Source organism: Pleurodeles waltl, chromosome 3_1 (genome assembly GCF_031143425.1).
Source record: "Pleurodeles waltl isolate 20211129_DDA chromosome 3_1, aPleWal1.hap1.20221129, whole genome shotgun sequence".
In the NCBI taxonomy this organism is placed as follows: domain Eukaryota; kingdom Metazoa; phylum Chordata; class Amphibia; order Caudata; family Salamandridae; genus Pleurodeles; species Pleurodeles waltl.
The window spans coordinates 941,158,357-941,178,779 of NC_090440.1; the positions used below are offsets into that span (position 1 = coordinate 941,158,357).

Genomic DNA, 20,423 nt, shown 5'->3' on the forward strand with positions numbered 1-20,423 from the left:
TGTAGAGCCAGACTATACTCAAAGGAGGCTCCACATTCATCAAGACACAGGGAAGATAACCACTCTTCCTCCAATTAAAATAAAAAGAAAACTTGCCTTTCACGAAAAGGACAAAGAGCCACAGGCAAAGGTGGCAAAGAAAACAACTCCACCACCTTCTCCACCACCATCAGTGCACACATCACCAGTAGCAACTCCTCCACTGATGCACTCCCCAACTCATACTGCCATGAGTCAAGATGATCCTGATGCATGGGACCTTTACGATGCTCCAGTTTCGGACAACAGCCCAGACTCGTACCCTACCAGGCCGTCACCTCCTGAGGACAGTACATCTTACACACAGGTGATCGCAAGGGCAGCTGCTTTCCATAACGTCACCTTGCATTCGGAACCAATTGAGGATGACTTCTGGTTTAACACGCTAACCTCCACTCATAGCCAGTACCAAAGACTACCTATGCTCCCAGGAATGCTAAAACATTCAAAACAAATCTTTCAGGATCCTGTTAAAGGCCGAGCCATAACCCCAAGGGTGGAAAAAAAGTACAAGCCACCGCCAACAGATCCTGTTTATATTACAACGCAGTTAACTCCAGACTCAGTAGTTGTCGGGGCAGCTCGTAAGAGAGCAAACTCTCATACCTCGGGAGACGCACCACCTCCAGACAGAGTCGCAAATTTGATGCTGCGGGCAAAAGGGTTGCAGCACAAGCAGCAAAACAATGGCGCATTCCCAATTCACAAGCGCTTTTGGCAAGATATGACAGAGCTCACTGGGATGAGATGCAACATTTGATAGAACACTTACCCAAGGAGTTCCAAAAAAGAGCACAACAAGTGGTGGAAGAAGGACAAAGTATCTAGAATAATCAGATACGGTCTTCAATGGATGCAGCAGATACGGCTGCAAGGACAGTAAATACTGCAATAACAATAAGAAGGCACGCATGGCTCCGCACGTCCGGTTTCAAGCCGGAAATTCAACAAGCCGTGCTAAATATGCCATTTAATGAACAGCAGTTGCTTGGGCCGGAAGTCGACACTGCTATTGAGAAACTCAAGAAGGACACTGATACGGCAAAAGCCATGGGCGCACTCTACTCCCCGCAGAGCAGAGACACCTTTCGCAAAACACCTTTTAGGGGAGGGTTTCGAGGACAACCTACAGAAACCGCAACATCACAAACAAGGCCCACTTACCAAAGCCAATATCAGCGGGGAAGTTTTCGGGGGCAATATAGAGGAGGACAATTCCAAAGAGGTAGAGGAAAATTCCAGAGCCCCAAAAGTCCTCAAAATAAGCAGTGACTCACAAGTCACCCATCCCCATCACATAACACCTGTGGGGGGAAGATTAAGCCAATTTTACAAACATTGGGAGGAGATAACAACAGATACTTGGGTACTAGCAATTATCCAGTATGGTTATTGCATAGAATTTCGAGAATTCCCTCCATCAGTCCTACCGAAAACACACAGTATGTCGAAACAACATATAAATCTTCTAGGATTAGAAGTTCAAGCATTGCTCCAAAAAGAGGCAATAGAATTAGTACCAAAACAAGAACTAAACACAGGAGTTTACTCACTGTACTTTCTAATACCCAAAAAAGACAAAACTCTAAGACCTATACTAGATCTCAGAATATTAAATACATACATCAAATCAGACCACTTTCACATGGTTACATTACAAGAAGTAATCCCACTGCTCAAACAACAAGACTACATGACAACACTGGATCTAAAGGATGCATATTTCCATATACCAATACATCCGTCACACAGAAAGTACCTAAGGTTTGTATTCCAAGGGATACATTACCAATTCAAAGTGTTGCCATTTGGAATAACAACTGCGCCAAGAGTTTTTCCAAAATGTCTAGCAGTAGTAGCTGCACATATCAGAAGGCAGCAAATACATGTGTTCCCGTACCTGGACGATTGGTTAATCAAAACCAACACGCAAAAACAGTGTTCACAACACACAAATTACGTCATAGAAACCCTACACAAACTAGGTTTCTCAATCAATTACTCAAAGTCACACCTTCTGCCGTGTCAAACACAGCAATACCTAGGAGCAACAATCAACACAGTAAAAGGAATTGCCACTCCAAGTCCACAAAGAGTCCAAACATTCCAAAATGTAATACAAGCCATGTATCCAAACCAAAAGATACAGGTCAAATTAGTAATGAAACTCCTAGGCATGATGTCCTCATGCATAGCCATTGTCCCAAACGCAAGGTTGCACATGAGGCCCTTACAACAGTGCCTTGCATCACAGTGGTCACAAGCACAGGGTCAACTTCTAGATCTGGTGTTGATAGACCGCCAAACATACATCTCGCTTCAATGGTGGAACAGTATAAATTTAAACCAAGGGCGGCCTTTTCAAGACCCAGTGCCACAATGCGTAATAACGACAGATGCATCCATGACAGGGTGGGGAGCACACCTCAATCAGCACAGCATCCAAGGACAATGGGACACTCCGCAAAAACAGTTTCATATAAACCACTTAGAACTGTTAGCAGTGTTTCTAGCTCTGAAAGCATTTCAACCCATAATAACCCACAAATACACTCTTGTCAAAACAGACAACATGACAACAATGTATTACCTAAACAAACAGGGAGGAACACACTCGACACAGTTGTGTCTCCTAACACAAAAAATATGGCATTGGGCGATTCACAACCACATTCGCCTAATAGCACAGTTTATTCCAGGGATTCAGAATCAGTTAGCAGACAATCTATCTCGGGATCACCAACAGATCCACGAATGGGAAATTCACACCCAAATACTGAACACTTACTTCAGACTGTGGGGAACGCCACAAATAGATCTATTTGCAACAAAAGAAAACTCAAAATGCCAAAACTTCGCATCCAGGTACCCACAACATCAGTCTCAGGGCAATGCACTATGGATGAACTGGTCAGGGATATTTGCGTACGCTTTTCCCCCTCTCCCACTTCTTCCATATCTAGTAAACAAGTTGAGTCAAAACAAACTCAAACTCATACTAATAGCACCAACATGGGCAAGACAACCTTGGTACACAACACTACTAGACCTTTCAGTAGTACCTCATATCAAACTGCCAAACAGACCAGATCTGTTAACACAATACAAACAACAGATCAGACACCCAAATCCAGCATCACTGAATCTAGCAATTTGGCTCCTGAAATCCTAGAATTCGGACACTTAGACCTCACACAGGAATGCATGGAGGTCATAAAACAGGCTAGAAAACCTACCACTAGACACTGTTATGCAAATAAGTGGAAAAGATTTGTTTATTACTGCCATAATAATCAAATTCAACCTTTACACGCATCTGCAAAAGAGATAGTAGGATACTTACTACATTTGCAGAAATCTAAACTAGTTTTCTCTTCCATTAAAATAAATCTTACAGCAATTTCAGCTTACCTGCAAATTACGCACTCAACTTCATTATTTAGGATACCAGTCATAAAAGCGTTTATGGAAGGCCTAAAGAGAATCATACCACCAAGAACACCACCAGTTCCTTCATGGAACCTCAACATTGTCTTAACACGACTCATGGGTCCACCTTTTCAGCCCATGCACTCTTGTGAAATGCAATACTTAACGTGGAAAGTTGCATTTTTAATTGCCATCACATCTCTAAGAAGAGTGAGTGAGATTCAAGCATTTACCATTCAAGAACCATTTATTCAAATACACAAAAATAAAGTTTTTCTACGGACCAATCCTAAATTTTTACCAAAAGTAATCTCACCGTTCCACTTGTATCAAACGGTAGAATTACCAGTGTTCTTCCCACAGCCAGATTCTGTAGCTGAAAGAGCACTACATACATTAGACATCAAAAGAGCACTAATGTACTACATTGGCAGAACAAAACTAATTCGAAAAACAAAACAACTATTTATCGCCTTTCAAAAACCTCATACAGGAAATCCTATTTCAAAACAAGGCATTGCTAGATGGATAGTTAAGTGCATTCAAACCTGCTATCTTAAAGCTAAAAGAGAACTGCCTATTACACCAAAGGCACACTCAACCAGAAAGAAAGGTGCTACCATGGCCTTTCTGGGAAATATTCCAATGAACGAAATATGTAATGCAGCAACATGGTCTACGCCTCATACATTTACCAAGCACTACTGTGTAGATGTGTTAACTGCACAACAGGCAACAGTAGGTCAAGCTGTACTAAGAACATTATTTCAAACTACTTCAACTCCTACAGGCTGAACCACCGCTTTTTGGGGGGATAACTGCTTATTAGTCTATGCACAGCATGTGTATCTGCAGCTACACATGCCATCGAACGGAAAATGTCACTTACCCAGTGTACATCTGTTCGTGGCATTAGTCGCTGCAGATTAACATGCGCCCACCCGCCTCCCCAGGAGCCTGTAGCCGTTTAGAAGTAGATCTTAAACAATTGTACATTTGTAAATATATTACTTTAAACTTCATTATGTACATACGCATTCACTATATTGCATGGGCACTATTACTAGCATACACAACTCCTACCTCACCCTCTGCGGGGAAAACAATCTAAGATGGAGTTGACGCCCATGCGCAATGGAGTCGAAATGGGAGGAGTCCCTCGGTCTCGTGACTCGAAAAGACTTCTTCGAAGAAAAACAACTTGTAACACTCCGAGCCCAACACCAGATGGCGGGATGTGCACAGCATGTGAATCTGCAGCGACTAATGCCACGAACAGATGTACACTGGGTAAGTGACATTTTCCATGTATGTATGTGTGTGTGTGTGTGTGTGTGTGTGTATGCATGTGTATGTGATATATATATATATATATATATATATATATATTTTTTTTTTTTCTTTAGGCCTGTGTAACACATGTTTATATTGCTTTGGGTAAAAGCGTGTGTGTATATTGTAGCTGCAGATACACATGCTTTGCATTAGTTCGCCATCTAGTGCTGGGCTCGGGGTGTTACAACTTGTTTTTCTTCGAAGAAGCTTTCTCAAATCACGAGATAGTGGTGACTCCTCTTGATGACAGTGTGCATGGGCATCGAGTCCCTTGTTAGATTGGTTTGGACGTGTTCGTTCTCGCTCTGGTAGATATCAGTTCGGTACTATCTGAACTCCTCTATCTTTCCTTTAAACATCGGTATCTTTTTCGAGCGCGCTTTCCTAACTACAATTGATCCGACTGTAGCGTCTGGATCGATTAAATGCTCTTTCAGGTGCCTGCGCCTTTCCCGGACATACTGTGTCACAGGCTCATGGATCGGACTCCATTTCAATTCGGCCCTCGGTGCCACACCAAGTTCCCCTACACCGACCAATGCACGGTAGGTAACCTCTCTCTGGATCATAAGGAGGAAACCTGTGAGGCGTGTCTATCCTTCAGATCCAAGAAGACTTGTGGGATCAAAGAGCACTTTTGGCTAGGGATGCCATTGAAGTCGACCGAACGAACGCCTGACATTTTCGGTGAGGAACAGGTGCAGACTGCAATTTCCATTGCAGACTCCGATTCCGACTGTGACTCAGATGGGGTCAGGATTGGCATCCATCAAGGCCAAAATGCATTCGACTGAAGAGACTGGCATATCTGTTTGGGGATCGAGTCATAAGATGAAGCTTTCGCTTTGGAAACGAAACGTGTACATACTAACTCTGAGCCAAAGCATCCAAGTTCCTCTTCGGAGCCGAAAAAACTGCCATCTCCTTCAGAGACTACATTTTCGGTCTGTTTAAAGCGATCGATCACCAAGCATTCGGAGCATACATTTGTGGGAAGAAAACATGTTCTATCATAGGAGGATTCAACAGACATTAGGCCCTTCTTGAGGTCACGGACCATAAACAGAGGAAAATCCAACACCAAAGGGTTAAAGGGAAAACGTGCCTCTCCTCCTGTAACCAAGAGGAAACTGTCATTCCAAGAAGGTTTGGAAGCTGGGCCTTCACCTGCAAAAATATTTAAACGCAAGAGGAAGCCAAATACAGTACATCCGTGTAGGAAGTTGGCTCTGTATGCACTATTTCAAAGTAAGGAATAGTATGCACAGAGTCCAAGGGTTCCCCTTAGAGGTAAGATAGTGGCAAAAAGAGATAATACTAATGCTCTATTTTGTGGTAGTGTGGTCGAGCAGTAGGCTTATCAAAGGAGTAGTGTTAAGCATTTGTTGTACATACACACAGGCAATAAATGAGGAACACACACTCCGAGACAAATCCAGCCAATAGGTTTTGTTATAGAAAAATATATTTTCTTAGTTTATTTTAAGAACCACAGGTTCAAATTCTACATGTAATATCTCATTTGAAAGGTATTGCAGGTAAGTACTTTAGGAACTTTGAATAATTACAGTAGCATATATACTTTTCACATAAAACACAAATAGCTGTTTTAAAAGTGGACAGTGCAATTTTCACAGTTCCTGGGGGAGGTAAGTTATTAATTTTAGCAGGTAAGTAAATCACTTACAAGTCTCAGGTTTGGGTCCAAGGTAGCCCACCGTTGGGGGTTCAGAGCAACCCCAAAGTTACCACACCAGCAGCTCAGGGCCCGGTCAGGTGCAGAGGTCAAAGAGGTGCCCAAAACGCATAGGCTTCAATGGAGAGAAGGGGGTGCCCCGGTTCCAGTCTGCCAGCAGGTAAGTACCCGTGTCTTCGGAGGGCAGACCAGGGGGGTTTTGTAGGGCACCGGGGGGGACACAAGTCAGCACAAAAAATACACCCTCAGCAGCGCGGGGGCGGCCGGGTGCAGTGTGCAAACCAGCGTCGGGTTCTCTGTAGATTTCAATGGGAGACCAAGGGGTCTCTTCAGCAGTGCAGGCAGGCAAGGGGGGGGCTCCTCGGGGTAGCCACCACCTGGGCAAGGGAGAGGGCCTCCTGGGGGTCACTCCTGCACAGAAGTTCCGTTCCTTCAGGTGCTGGGGGCTGCGGGTGCAGGGTCTTTTCCAGCCTCCGGGAATTTAGGTTCAGGCAGTCGCGGTCAGGGGGAGCCTCGGGATTCCCTCTGCAGGCGTCGCTGTGGGGGCTCAGGGGGGACAACTTTGGTTACTCACGGTCTCGGAGTCGCCGGAGGGTCCTCCCTGAGGTGTTGGTTCTCCACCAGTTGAGTCGAGGTCGCCGGGTGCAGTGTTGCAAGTCTCACGCTTCTTGCGGGGAGTTGCAGGGGTCTTTAAATCTGCTCCTTTGAAACAAAGTTGCAGTCTTTTGGAGCAGGGCCGCTGTCCTCAGGAGTTTCTTGTCTTTCTTGAAGCAGGGCAGTCCTCTGAGGATTCAGAGGTCGCTGGTCCTTTGGAAAGCGTCGCTGGAGCAGGTTTCTTTGGAAGGCAGGAGACAGGCCGGTAGGACTGGGGCCAAAGCAGTTGGTGTCTTCTGTCCTTCCTCTGCAGGGGTTTTTCAGCTCAGCAGTCTTCTTCTTCTTGTAGTTTCAGGAATCTAAATTCTTAGGTTCAGGGAAGCCCTTAAATACCAAATTTAAGGGCGTGTTTAGGTCTGGGGGGTTAGTAGCCAATGGCTACTAGCCCTGAGGGTGGGTACACCCTCTTTGTGCCTCCTCCCAAGGGGAGGGGGGTCACATCCCTAATCCTATTGGGGAATCCTCCATCTGCAAGATGGAGGATTTCTAAAAGTTAGTCACTTCAGCTCAGGACACCTTAGGGGCTGTCCTGACTGGCCAGTGACTCCTCCTTGTTATTCTCCTTATTTCCTCCGGCCTTGCTGCCAAAAGTGGGGGCCGTGGCCGGAGGGGGCGGGCAACTCCACTAGCTGGAGTGTCCTGCGGTGCTGGAACAAAGGGGTGAGCCTTTGTGGCTCACCGCCAGGTGTTACAGCTCCTGCCTGGGGGAGGTGTTAGCATCTCCACCCAGTGCAGGCTTTGTTACTGGCCTCCCCATGGGGCTAGCAACATGTCTCGGTTGTGGCAGGCTGCTGGAACCAGTCAGCCTACACAGATAGTCGGTTAAGGTTTCAGGGGGCACCTCTAAGGTGCCCTCTGGGGTGTATTTTACAATAAAATGTACACTGGCATCAGTGTGCATTTATTGTGCTGAGAAGTTTGATACCAAACTTCCCAGTTTTCAGTGTAGCCATTATGGTGCTGTGGAGTCCGTGTTTGATAGACTCCCAGACCATATACTCTTATGGCTACCCTGCACTTACAATGTCTAAGGTTTGGTTTAGACACTGTAGGGGCACAGTACTCATGCACTGGTGCCCTCACCTATGATATAGTGCACCCTGCCTTAGGGCTGTAAGGCCTACTAAAGGGGTGACTTATCTATACTGCATAGGCAGTGTGAGGTTGGCATGGCACCCTGAGGGGAGTGCCATGTCGACTTACTCGTTTTGTTCTCACTAGCACACACAAGCTGGCAAGCAGTGTGTCTGTGCTGAGTGAGGGGTCCCCAGGGTGGCATAAGATATGCTGCAGCCCTTAGGGACCTTCCCTGGCATCAGGGCCCTTGGTACCAGGGGTACCAGTTACAAGGGACTTACCTGGATGCCAGGGTGTGCCAATTGTGGAATCAAAAGTACAGGTTAGGGAAAGAACACTGGTGCTGGGGCCTGGTTAGCAGGCCTCAGCACACTTTCAATTCAAAACATAGCATCAGCAAAGGCAAAAAGTCAGGGGGTAACCATGCCAAGGAGGCATTTCCTTACAATCAGCCTTCTCCTTTCCTTCCTACTTCACCACCGCCTGATACTCCACCACCTTCACCCACAGTTTTCTATACAACATCCTGTCTCCTCACATGGGGATTATATGGGTGAAAATCCTTATAATATTCGTCCATGGGATATGTACGATTCAGACCCTATTCCATCTAATGACCCTGATCTGTATCCCACAAGGCCATTTCTAGCTGAAGACACCACGGCCTATAATTAGGTGATTGCTAGAGCAGCCACATACCACAATGTGCAGCTGCACTCTGAACCCATAGAGGATGATTTCCTCCTCACCCTATCCTCTACACATAAACACTACCAATGTTTGCCGATGCTACAAGGCATGCTAAAACATTCTGATAACATTTTTAAAGAGCCGGCAAAGGCTAGGGTACTAACATCGAGTGGATAAAAAAATATAAAGCTGCACCATCAGATCCTTATTTATAGCACAACAATTGCCACCTGATTCAATTGTGGTCAGTGCAGCTAGAAAAAGGGCAGATAGTCAGTCCACAGGGGATGCTCCTCCCCTTGATGAACAAAGCCGCAAATTCGATGCAGCAGGCAAGAGTGGCAACTCAAGCTGCTAATCAGTGGATAATTGCCAACTCCCAAGCTCTTTTAGCCAGACATGACAGGGCCCATTGGGACGAAATGCAGGAGTTCCTCAAATATCTCCCTACAGAACACCAAAAAAGGGCACAGCATGTATTGGCAGAAGGACAAGCTATTGCCAGCAATCAGATTAGATCTGCCCTAGAGACAGCTGACACCGCAGCTAGGGGAATAAGTACTAGTGTAATGATCAGAAGGTATGCTTGGTTGCTGTCCTCAGGATTTAAACCTGAGACACAGTAAGCGGTCAATAATATGCCTTTTAACGAATAGCAGCTATTTGGACTAGAGGTGGATGCCAATATTAAAAAATTCAAAACAGGAGTCCAATACAGCAAAGGCCATGGGTGCCCTTCACACAACACCTCTTCGGTGCACTTTTGATAAGCCTCAATTCAGAGGGGGTTTTAAACCCCAAACATCAGAAGCCTCTACGTCCCAACAGGGACAACAGTATTATTCTAGGGGATCTTTCATAGGATCCTATAGAGAACACCATTTCAGAGGTAGGGACAAATCCACTGCCATATGAGGTGCTTCCACCTCATCAAAGTCACATGTGCCGTCCCTCCTCCGCGGAAGCCTGTAGCCGTGTGGTACTTTATGGAAATATGTATGTACATTGCATGGACAGCTTCTTTACTTGCTATATATTATATATGTACATATACAATTCTTCACTCCTTACTTCACCTACCTGCGTCAAAACGATCTAACAAAGGACTTGATGCCCATGCGCACTTTCACAGAGAGGAGGAGTCACTTCATCTTGTGACTTGAAAAAGCTTCTTCGAAGAAAAACAACTTGTAACACTCTGAGCCCAACACTAGATGGCAAACTTATGCAAAGCATGTGAATCTGCAGCACTACATGCCACGAACAGACTTACACTAGGTAAGTGACATTATTATTTTTATTATATATATATATATATATATATATATATATATATATATATATAATTTATTTTCTATACATAAGATGTTCATAGGTCATTGGGTGGTTTCGATATAAGTTTGACTAGATGCTTACAAGTCTGTTTTATCACAATAGGTAAATATTATATTAAAAATGTATACTAATAAATCACCTTTAAATACTGGAAAACTTGAAAGCCTGTTTATACGATACAACTTTAAATCTCTATATATCATCTTCCTTATACATATATTCCCTTTCTATGTAATGGTTTATCTAAATATTTACTACCTTAGTCCTACTGTATAAGAGAAACAAATTCACTCTCCAATGCACTACTCTCTCTACCTCAGTTTACTAGTGCCCCCCCTTGCCCCACCCCTATTATTCTATTCAATCCAACAAACTGACTTGCATGTCTACAGCTGCAATTAACTCATATTTCCCTGTACTAGTATATATTCATATTTCCCTATACTAGTACTATATTCATATACTATTCCTTTTGGGTTCTGGAGTAGAGTGCCACTCACTGAAAAGTGCTTCAGCGCCTCGTCAGGGGTATTAAGCGCTATATACATAAAATTGCCATGTCCCTACCCCCCTTACTTTTGTGGAAGTTAATGAGTATATGTAAAGGGGATTGTCCCCCACATACACACTGATGGACCCCATAAGGACTGGGCAATAGATGCCTGAATGACTCACCAGGAACCACCTTGGGACTGCCTTGCTGTTGTGCTGACCTGTGACCCGATAGGTCAGTAGGAGACCTGCTACTGCTACATCAGGACCTTGTGCTGGCCTGCTTGTTTGGGCCCTTCAGCTTTGTGCCCCCTGTCTCTTCTGCATTCCTGTGACTTTGGCGTCACTCTCCTTTGAGCACAAGTGGAGTGCCCCCTGTCCCTTGCTGACTATGTGAAGAGCGCTTTATTGACCCCAGTGCGTGGGATCAATATTGTTTTAGTGAGAGTGGATGGCGCTCAGTGTTTTAAGCCCGTGAGGGTGCTTTAATTGCTGCATTCTAAAACAGCTTGACAATCGCTAGTTTGGACTTCCTTCGGTGCGAGTGGAGCTCACCTGACCTGTTTGGGCTGAGTGCCCCCCGAGGTGTGACGAGGAGCCTGCCTGCAGTCTTTTGCGGACTCTTTTTGTGGTGCCCCAGGGGCATCAGCAGGGATCCACTTTTGGGTCCCTTCACTGCCACGACCCAAGTGAGATCGGAAGAGCCGGTTCGCTCTGCACCAACTGTAGAGAAGCTCCTGAGGAGCAAGGCGTCCGACTGGCAAGCCCTGGAGGGCTTTAGACGTGATCCCCTAGGGCTTGTAGTGTTCCTTGAACCGCCAGTGCAACTGTGTCGCTTGGTCATAGGCAGTTGCACCCATCTACAAAGGAGAAGAGGCCGTAAGATGTCTTCCCCAGAGAGTTGATCTGATTTACTAGCCTTCTCTCCCCGACCGCCCATGCAGCAGGAGTACGGGGACTGGTTGGTTGGTCATTGAGGGTGAGACCCTCTTGGCCTTTTCTTCTTGGATGAGACATGGAGCAGGCTGGGGAGGCAACTCCTTAGTGAGGTCTCCGGTCCTGCCAGGATCATTCTGGTGTCTGCATTTACCCAGTTAAAAGTACGTGAGCTCCTGTACTAGGGTGGGGGTGTTTTGCATCCAGTCATCAAGTGAGCACAGGAGGCTCTGTGCCTCATGTGGCACGATTGTGCCTACCAGATACCTGGTGACAGACGCACCAATGCGCTGTTACCTTTTTGTTAAAAGGGGATTTGTGGTGATTCTTGCTCATAGGGCGATTTCACAACAGGATTTACTGCTCTCATTTCTGTCTCATTCTCAGTGTGCCCTGGTGTAAGGATGTATGTTGTGCCTACCGTATTGGGGCGGCGGGGGTGGTCATCAATCTTAGAATCCATGATATATGCAGAAGGTAATGTTTTCATGCTATGGGCATTCATGATAATGTATAAGGAGGGCTCTTTTTGGTGATAATGATGATGTGTTGCAGAATCCCGGTAACCTGGGTTAACCGGACTACTTGCTTTTGCATAGTACTAGTAACCTGTGTGATGTTCTGACAACTGCTTGTGTACCAGGGTATTACTGATAAATGTTGTGTTTTGGGCTAATGTTGTTTTGTACGTCAGTTTATTTTTATAGAGCTAGTTGTGGCGTTTCTTTTGTGGTGTTTGTGTCACTACTGTGTGTGTGTGTGGTACAGATGCTTTACACATTGCCTCTGGGATGAACCTGACTGCTTGTGCCAGTCTAACAAGGAGGTGTGGGGTTGGGCAGGGGTTATCTTGGGTGTAGTTCCCTCACCCATACTAGAGTACTGGTCCCTTCCTGGCTGAGGTGCCTACCCTAGCCAACCAGGAACTCCATTTCTAACACTTGCACAGACTTCATCTAATCACTCCTCTGTGCTTGTGTCTGTGGTTGCCAGGAGTAACTATTACCAGTGGCCCACAGATTTTTCTCTCCTGCACATTTGTAGTTTATTTAAAAATGAAATTAAATAAGGGGTTTTGTGGATATTTCCCTTCTAATGTAGGCTCAGTTTCACAATACTTCTCTGCTTTGGAGGCATTTAAGGCTTAAATTGGGTGCCTTTTTATGTTTAAGCAGACTGGAGTCTTAAGATCCACAGTGTGCAGTCTACTTTGGAGAGGGAGCTTAAGAAATTAGAAACTGAATAGTTTGATGGCATGTGTAGCTGCAGATACACATGTTGTGCATAGCCCGCCATCTGGTGTTGGGTCGGAGTGTTACAAGTTGTTTTTCTTCGAAGAAGTCTTTCGAGTCACGAGACCGAGGGACTCCTCCTCCTTTGCTTCCATTGCGCATGGGCGTCGACTCCATCTTCGATTGTTTTCTTTCCGCCATCGGGTTCGGACGTGTTCCTTTTCTGTCCGGGTTCGGAACGGAAAGATAGTTAGAAATTCGGAAAATTACGTCGGTATTGTTGCGTTCGGGATCGGATTAGATAGAATCGACATCGAATCGTGAAGAGCTCCGGTAGCCCTTCGGGGTAATTTCGATCCCCCGTCGGGGCCTGGTCGGCCCGACCGCGTGTAACATCGAGGCTCATGGAACGGACCCCGTTCCGATTCTGCCCTAAATGCCACAACAAATACCCATATACAGACCAACATTTGGTCTGTAACCTGTGCCTGTCGCCCGAGCACAAGGAAGAAACTTGTGAGGCCTGTCGTGCGTTTCGATCCCGAAAAACGCTCTGTGACCGGCGAGCCAGAAGATTACAGATGGCGTCTACGCCGACAGGACACCGAGAGTTCGAGGAACAAGGAGAAGAAGAGGAAGCCTTCTCTACCCCTGAATCAGACTCGGAGGAATTCGACGTCCACGAAACAGTGAGTAAGACGTCGAAGCCAGCACACAAGAAAACAGACAAGGCCCAGGGGACGCCACTGCCAACAGGCCATGGCTCAACCCATAAAGTCGGTGACCGCCCATCGGCACCGAAAAAGGCCGAACTAGTGCCGAGATCGTCCGACTCGGGTCGAGACACAGGCATGCAGCAATCTCGGGACCGAGAAAGTGCTGCCGACAAAGATCGACGCCGAGACATCGGAGCCGAAGCTGCTCGACGCAGAGACAGCGGCACCGAGGAGGGTCGACGCCGAGAAGTTTCGACTCCAAAAAAGAGAAAAGTCGCCTCGGAGCCGAAAACGAGTAAGGACATAGTTTCGGTGCCGAAACGACCGGCAACCGAGTCAACAACCAGCTCATATTCAGAGGAGCAATCACTGTCCTCTCAATTGCGCAAACATAGATTCGAGGAAGAGTTACAGTCCACTGAAGTAGACCACACTCAAAAGCGGATCTTTATAAAGAGTGGAACAGGGAAGATCAGCACCCTTCCCCCTATTAGGAGAAAAAGGAGACTTGAGTTCCAAATACAGGTACAAGCACCACAAACAAAAGTGGTGAAGAAGGTAACTCCGCCACCCTCTCCTCCACCTGTACCTTACATATCACCGGCACAGACTCCGTCACACTCACCGGCTCACACCACCATGAGCCAAGATGACCCAGGACGCTTGGGACCTATACGACGCCCCAGTGTCAGACAACAGTCCGGAGGCGTATCCTACCAAGCCCTCACCACCAGAGGACAGCACAGCGTATTCACAGGTGGTAGCTAGGGCAGCAGAGTTCCATAACGTGTCGCTACACTCGGAACCTGTCGAGGATGACTTCCTTTTCAACACCCTCTCCTCCACCCATAGCACCTACCAGAGCCTGCCTATGCTCCCAGGAATGCTAAGGCACGCAAAGCAAATCTTCAAAGAGCCTGTCAAGAGTAGAGCAATAACACCAAGGGTGGAAAAGAAATACAAAGCACCGCCCACAGACCCTGCTTTCATCACCTCACAACTCCCACCAGATTCGGTTGTAGTAGGGGCAGCTCGCAAGAGAGCCAACTCTCACACGTCAGGCGATGCACCACCTCCGGATAAAGAAAGCCGCAAGTTTGACGCAGCCGGAAAAAGGGTCGCAGTACAAGCTGCAAACCAGTGGCGCATCGCTAACTCTCAAGCGCTCCTAGCGCGATATGATAGAGCCCATTGGGACGAGATGCAGCACCTCATCGAGCATCTACCCAAGGATTTACAAAAAAGGGCGAAACAGGTGGTTGAGGAGGGACAAAATATCTCCAATAACCAAATACGCTCCTCTATGGATGCAGCTGACACAGCTGCAAGAACAATTAACACAGCAGTAACCATAAGAAGGCACGCGTGGTTACGCACATCTGGCTTTAAACCGGAGATACAGCAAGCGGTGCTCAATATGCCATTCAATGAGCAACAATTGTTCGGACCTGAAGTGGACACGGCAATTGAGAAGCTAAAAAAGGACACTGACACTGCCAAGGCCATGGGCGCACTCTATTCCCCGCAGGGCAGAGGCACTTTCGGCACCTTCCGCAAAACAACCTTCAGAGGGGGGTTTCGGGGTCAGGCCACACAAGCCAGCACCTCACACTCAACACCATCTACCTACCAGGGACAGTACCAAAGGGGAGGCTTTCGGGCCAGTACAGACGAGGACAATTCCCTAGAAACAGGGGAAGATTTCAAAGCCCAAAAACCCCTGCAACCAAACAGTGACTCACAGGTCACTCATCCCCTCCACACAACACCAGTGGGGGGAAGAATAAGTCAGTATTACCAATCTTGGGAGGAAATAACAACAGAAACTTGGGTCTTAGCAATTATCCAACATGGTTATTGCATAGAATTTCTCCAAATCCCTCCAAATATACCACCAAAAACACAGAATATATCAAAACAGCATTCAGACCTTCTGGAAATAGAAGTTCAAGCATTACTGCAAAAGAACGCAATAGAACTGGTACCAGGTACACAAATAAACACAGGAGTTTACTCACTGTACTTTCTAATACCAAAAAAGGACAAAACACTGAGACCAATCCTAGATCTCAGAACACTAAACACCTACATCAAATCAGAACACTTTCACATGGTCACGCTACAAGAAGTGTTACCATTGCTAAAGCAACAAGACTACATGACAACCTTAGATCTCAAAGACGCATATTTCCACATACCGGTACATCCCTCGCACAGGAAATACCTAAGGTTCGTATTCAAAGGAATACATTACCAATTCAAAGTATTGCGGTTCGGTATAACAACCGCACCAAGAGTCTTTACAAAATGCCTAGCAGTAGTAGCTGCACACATCAGAAGGCAGCAAATACACGTATTCCCGTATCTAGACGATTGGCTAATCAAGACCAACTCACTGACAAAGTGTTCACACCACACATATCATGTCATACAAACCCTCTACAAACTCGGTTTCTCCGTCAACTATGCGAAATCACGCGTTCTGCCGTGCAAAGTACAGCAATACCTAGGAGCAACAATAGACACAACAAGGGGAATAGCCACTCCAAGTCCACAAAGGGTTCAAAATTTCCAAAAAATTATACAAACCATGTATCCAACACAAAAAATACAGGCAAAGACGGTATTACAACTCCTAGGCATGATGTCCTCATGCATAGCCATTGTCCCGAATGCAAGACTGCACATGAGGCCCTTACAACAGTGCCTAGCATCACAATGGTCACAAGCACAGGGTCACCTTCTAGATCTGGTGTTGATAGACCGCCAAACATACATCTCGCTTCTATGGTGGAACAGTATAAATTTAAACAAAGGGCGGCCTTTCCAAGACCCAGTGCCACAATACGTGATAACAGATGCTTCCATGACAGGGTGGAGAGCACACCTCAATCAACACAGCATCCAAGGACAATGGGACGTACATCAAACAAAGCTGCATATAAATCACCTCGAACTGCTAGCAGTTTTCCTAGCGTTAAAAGCATTCCAACCCATCATAACCCACAAGTACATTCTTGTCAAAACAGACAACATGACAACAATGTATTATCTAAACAAACCGGGGGGGACACACTCGACACAGCTGTGCCTCCTGGCACATAAAATATGGCAATGGGCAATTCACAACCACATTCACCTAATAGCACAGTTTATTCCGGGAATCCAGAATCAACTTGCAGACAATCTCTCTCGAGATCACCAACAGGTCCACGAATGGGAAATTCACCCCCAAATTCTAAACACTTACTTCAAAATTTGGGGAACACCTCAAATAGACTTATTTGCAAAAAAGGAGAACGCAAAATGCCAAAACTTTGCATCCAGATACCCACACAGGCAGTCCCAAGGCAATGCCCTATGGATGAACTGGTCAGGGATATTTGCGTACGCTTTTCCCCCTCTCCCTCTCCTTCCATATCTAGTAAACAAATTGAGTCAAAACAAACTCAAACTCATACTGATAGCACCAACATGGGCGCGGCAACCATGGTACACAACACTGCTAGACCTATCAGTAGTACCCCACGTCAAGTTACCTAACAGGCCAGATCTGTTAACACAACACAAACAACAGATCAGGCATCCAAACCCAGCATCGCTGAATCTAGCAATCTGGCTCCTGAAATCCTAGAATTCGGACACTTAAACCTCACCCAAGAATGTATGGAAGTCATAAAGCAAGCTAGAAGACCATCCACTAGACACTGCTATGCAAGCAAATGGAAAAGGTTTGTTTGCTACTGCCATAATAATCAAATTCAACCATTACACGCATCTCCAAAGGATGTAGTGGGTTACTTACTACACTTACAAAAATCAAACCTGGCCTTCTCTTCCATTAAAATACACCTCGCAGCAATATCTGCATACCTGCAGATTACCCATTCAACTTCACTATTTAGGATACCTGTCATTAAAGCGTTTATGGAAGGCCTCAAAAGAATTATACCACCAAGGACACCACCCGTTCCTTCATGGAACCTCAACATCGTCTTAACGAGACTCATGGGTCCACCTTTTGAACCCATGCATTCTTGCCAAATACAATTCCTAACCTGGAAAGTTGCATTTCTCATCGCCATCACATCTCTAAGAAGAGTAAGTGAAATCCAGGCGTTTACAATACAAGAACCTTATATCCAAATACACAAAAATAAGGTAGTCCTAAGAACCAATCCAAAATATCTACCAAAGGTTATTTTACCGTTCCACTTAAATCAAACGGTAGAACTACCAGTGTTCTTCCCACAGCCAGACTCGGTAGCTGAAAGGGCACTACATACATTAGACATCAGAAGAGCACTAATGTACTACATTGACAGAACAAAACAAATCAGAAAAACAAAACAACTGTTTATTGCATTCCAAAAACCTCATACAGGAAACCCAATATCAAAACAGGGTATAGCCAGATGGATAGTTAAATGCATCCAAATCTGCTACCTTAAAGCCAAAAGGGAGCTGCCCATTACACCAAGGGCACACTCAACCCGAAAGAAAGGCGCTAGCATGGCCTTCCTAGGGAATATTCCAATGCACGAGATATGTAAGGCAGCCACATGGTCTACGCCTCACACATTTACTAAGCACTACTGTGTAGACGTGCTATCCGCACAACAAGCCACAGTAGGTCAAGCCGTACTAAGAACTCTATTTCAGACTACTTCCACTCCTACAGGCTGAGCCACCGCTTTTGGGGAGATAACTGCTTACTAGTCTATGCACAACATGTGTATCTGCAGCTACACATGCCATCGAACTGAAAATGTCACTTACCCAGTGTACATCTGTTTGTGGCATTAGTCGCTGCAGATTCACATGTGCCCACCCGCCTCCCCGGGAGCCTGTAGCCGTTTGGAAGTTATCTTCAACTTTGTACATTTTGTAAATATATTACTTAAACCTTAACTGGTACATACTTATTCACTCCATTGCATGGGCACTATTACTAACACACACAACTCCTACCTCACCCTCTGCGGGGAAAACAATCGAAGATGGAGTCGACGCCCATGCGCAATGGAAGCAAAGGAGGAGGAGTCCCTCGGTCTCGTGACTCGAAAGACTTCTTCGAAGAAAAACAACTTGTAACACTCCGACCCAACACCAGATGGCGGGCTATGCACAACATGTGAATCTGCAGCGACTAATGCCACGAACAGATGTACACTGGGTAAGTGACATTTTCATTACAACTCATGATGTGACGATTGGCAACAGTTGTTCTCCGCTGTAGCGGAATTCCAAGCGTGAAGGGGATTAGTCAATGCAAAACCCTTGCTCAACTGTTGAACCATAGATAGACAGCCAGAGCTATGGAGATGATCAATAACAGTGGCATAGGATGTGTCAGCATGTTATACTCTAAATCAATTCACAACATTTTAGTCTAAACACTAAGACAAATACCATTAGCGGAGACCTTCAATTGCCAGACTACCTAGCTGAGGCTACCCGTGCTTCGATGGAAGACCATGAAAGGGATTCCTTAAGGGAACCGTTTATTCTCCAGTATTGAATCTTTCATAGATTCTCATGCTTGAATCATCCCCGTCGTGGAGGTGGGAGCCTCACGGTAACCTCAAATACACAAAGCAGCAGGTTTAAAACCACTAGGCCTAAGTAGGCCCCCCAGGCTGTTTTATAGCCTATATGTTTTGTGAAAAAGACCCAAACTTGAGTCCCATCCAATCAGGCTTCGACACCCTCTAGAATACTCCCATCAGAAGCTGTTTTCCCTCAGATTTTCTACCGCACGTCGTGTGAAGGGAATCTCCCTGAGCTCTGGTCAGTTTACCTTTTCTGACAGGACATTTTTCTCTCAGAACCCAGCTTTGCAGTTATATGATGTCTCCAAAAGACAAAAAAGGGTCTGTTCAGAGATTGTAGCAGTTGTGGGAAGAAGAGACTACATGTTGATGACCCCCACAAAATATGCATCTACTGTCTCCATCCAGACCACAAGGTGAGGGACTGCAAGATCTGTCGCACCTTCAGTCAAAAAACCCTCAAGGACCGTGAGGGTAGGCTTCTGTTGTGGCTACAGAGACAGAAAGCCATGGAACATCCTTCTTCAGATGAGAGCGAACCGTCATCTCATGCTTCTCACTCCTTAAAAAGAACAGGTGAGAAGGGAAGACTGCCTGACGAGCCCCAGAGGAAGATGGCCAAAAATATGAAACATGTCTCTACTGAGAGACAAAAGAGACATGAGAAGGCGACTTCTGAATCAGAGACCCACACAAGGTTGCCGAAAAAGGTTACCACAAAGTGCATCCCTGTTTCCGTCACCAAAAAAAGATCCAGTAAGGCTCTCCTCAGACAAAAAACGCCTGTCGACCACTCCGTCGACGGCGGTGTCAACAGTGACATCAACAGTGTCCTCAACGTTAACAATGGCGGTCTCACCAATGATCATGACATTGTCACCATTATCATTGACGACGATCATTACCACAAAAATATTTTAAAAAGCTTCGTCGACGAAGGCATCGTCGACAGCGGAGGCATCGTGGAACCATCAATCGACAAAGGCTTTACCGTCGACGAAACACCTGCTGATCAGGCTTAAAAAGACAGTCGTCCAGCACAACGGCGACGACAGCACTGCCGGCGAGACAAATGCAGACAGGGGACTCGTTGACGAAGACACCATCGACGAACATGCCGGCGACGACAATGGCAACTGATAAACTGTAGACTCTCCTGGGGATTTCGTCGGAGCAATCGTCGACAATGATGCCATATTCTGAAGAGCAGGATTCAACAAGATTCCTACCTCTTTAACTC

At 45.9% G+C, this 20,423-nt stretch overlaps 1 protein-coding gene across 1 annotated transcript in view; it reads left to right on the forward strand.

The window, feature by feature from the left end:
- The window catches only part of AKIRIN1 (akirin 1), a 169,476-nt gene that overhangs the window by 129,702 nt on the left and 19,351 nt on the right, over positions 1-20,423 (forward strand). The gene's annotated exons all lie outside the window — the stretch shown is intronic.